Genomic DNA, 2968 nt, shown 5'->3' with positions numbered 1-2968 from the left:
CTCAATCTACCTTAGGGATGAGTGCTTGGATGAACTACTTCACTTCTTTGCTAAGGATGCCTTCACTCGGGAATTTTCACGCTCTCAAAGATTTGAATGCTTGGTGAAAGAAAAAGGAGCCAAAACACTTTCTTTATAATGTTATTTTCTCCAACTACCACATTTAATGCTTACCAGTTAAGTCACGACTTAACTCATCTGCCAGTATAGAAGTAATTTCAACTTCTCACCATCAACCAAGGGAATAATAGCATGCTTTTCATTTTGTTGCTAAACCCCCAAAGGATTTTCCTTCAGTTAGATGAAGAGTGTCCTGTCGGTGGAGTGATACTATGTTCTACCGGTGGAGGAGTATTCCCATCAACATTCTGATCTGAATTTCTGATCCATTGTTTTGAGAATTCTTGCTTTACCTCTTCAACCTTTTCTTTAACTTTTAAACTAGGACCTTTGTTATTTGCTGGTGAAGTCTTGCTTCTACAAAATTTTGCAATATGTCCAATTTTGTTACAAGCATAACAAGTCACATTTTTTTTTGAATAACTTTCCCATATCCTATGCTGATATGTGTTCTGCATTGATTAGATGGGTGTCCAAATCTTCCACAAACATAACATCTAACATTCATTCTGTAGTTTTCTGAATTATGACCAATTTTGTTGCATTTAGAACATTGACCGATGGGTGTATTAGTGTTCTGATAATTTCTAGATCTACACTGATTTTCTCTATGACCATACTTGTTACAGTTAAAGCATTTTCCATTGTTTGTAAGCATTAGGTTGTCTTACTGGTTTACTATGATCATGATTGTTTGCAGTAGTTAGGTTTCTGATTCTTCAGCATGTCAACAAGTTCTTTTGAACTTTTCTTGAATTTCTCCTTGTGTTGATTTGCAGCAGCCAATTCACTTTCCAAGATTCCTTTCTGTGTCATAAGTTCATTTGTGTCATTTTGTGTATGCATCAAATCTATTTTCAACATATCATTTTCATGACTGAGTCTTGTGTTTTCATTTCTAGCATCATTTAGTCTTCTAACCAAATCATCTTCATTCTTCTTTCTATCTTCAATTTCTTTACAAAATCTCATAGTCATATCTTGCATCTCATTCTTCATTGTATTGTTATCTTGTCTCAACGTATTTACCAGATCATTAAGAGTTTCCTTTTCATCTTCATCTTTTTGCATATTTTCACAAAGTTCTCTTCTTTTGTTCCTTGCTATAGTGAAATTTTCTTGAAGTCCTCGAATAATATCCTGTGCAGCCTTCAGATCATCTTCAAGTTTGATATTCTTTACTTTTTCTGCATCGTAGTCTGAAAGAGTTGTTTCCAATCGCTTTCTCAAATTTTCCATCTCTACCGGTGTCAAGATCTTCCTCAAGTTGTTAGGCTTCTGAAAATAGAGGACCAGGCTCTGATACCAATTGCTAGGATTCCCAAAGATACTGAGAGGGGGGTGAATCCGTATCCAATCGGTATAATAATTTTCTTAACTTATAACATGAAAAGCATATCAAAACTGTGTACCGGTAAACCAAAAACAATGCAGCAAAGAAGAATAACAACCACAACATAAGAAACACACCATAACACAATATTTTAATGAGGAAACCCGGTGTGGGAAAAACTTCGGTGGGATTTGTGACCCACAATATTCACTTACTAGCCAATAAGAGAATATTACTGCTTACAATAGCGGCCTGCACATGCAGGAAGGCCAAGTGCCTAGAGCTCACTGCTCAATTACAAAAGAAGTCACACTGACTAACAAAAATGGATTATACAAATCCAATGTCTTGTACTGCTTCAGATTAGCATCTACTATGCTAGATTCAATACCGGTTTAAGCTCTACTACATACATAAACCCTTATCCAATAATTCGCATATTAGGTCTGCTATCATCTTTTCATCAATCGCCTATTAAATGATCTACAATGATCTCATACATATATGAGTCATATTACAATTCGACAAGTCGGCTTTACAAAAGATTTTACAATTAATTACAAAATATATATACACAAAATTCCTGTTGGCTAGGGTGCCGACAATCTTCCTTTTCGGTGCCGGTGATCTGTATGCCGGTGTAGAGTCTGTCAAAGTCGGTGCCTGTGCTTGTCTGTCGGTATTACATGATTGTAAGGTTGCCATCAATGACAATAACTTCAATCACCTACAATGTCTCATTGGAGTGTGCATTTGCCAACAATTTCCACCATGTTTAATTATAAAAATAATGTTATAAATAAATTTTTAGTCCCCTTTCTATTTCATTTATTTGTATATAAATGACTAATATTTTACACTTTTGCTTTGTAAAGCATTCTAGACATGTGATGGTATAAAGGAACAAAAGAAATTAAAAAACTTTGACGTAAGACTAATCACAATGATGATACTTCCACTTATATATATTTTTTGAGAAAGGGATAATTGGAGGATGGTAATAGCAAGAAAAGTAAGTTTTTTTTAGGTTGTGTCAAGGCTTTGGGTTTTTCCCTTGTAGGTATAAGGTTCAACCTTCATCAATTGGGTTTACTTGGTTGTTAGCATGATTGGGCTAGGTCTCTAGCCTAGGGTTTTATAGGGGGGCTTGCCTTGTCTTGAGCCTACATGCAAGGTGAAATTTGAGTGGAGTTCCATGTCGTTAGGTTATCCCTACTGATTTCCCCCCAATAGAAAAATCTTTCAATGCTTCTATGTAAATGAAAGCAAAATACATTTTGAATTGTATAATTGTATGATATATTTTAAAGGTATTGCACACGATATAAAAGATATAAAAATTCATATACGTAAAATAGTAACTTTTGATAGATAATATTTTAGATTACATTTAATATGTCTATATATAAAAAGAGAAAAAGATATATAAATTTTTTTTTTCAACTTTTTTCATAAAATACTTTTAGGGAGGCTTTGTTGGGGTTAAGAGGAAGATTCTTGAGGTTGATACATCAT

The sequence above is a fragment of the Cryptomeria japonica genome, chromosome 6, assembly GCF_030272615.1.
Source record: "Cryptomeria japonica chromosome 6, Sugi_1.0, whole genome shotgun sequence".
In the NCBI taxonomy this organism is placed as follows: Eukaryota; Viridiplantae; Streptophyta; class Pinopsida; order Cupressales; family Cupressaceae; genus Cryptomeria; species Cryptomeria japonica.
Note: the sequence above shows the minus strand (reverse complement) of the source record.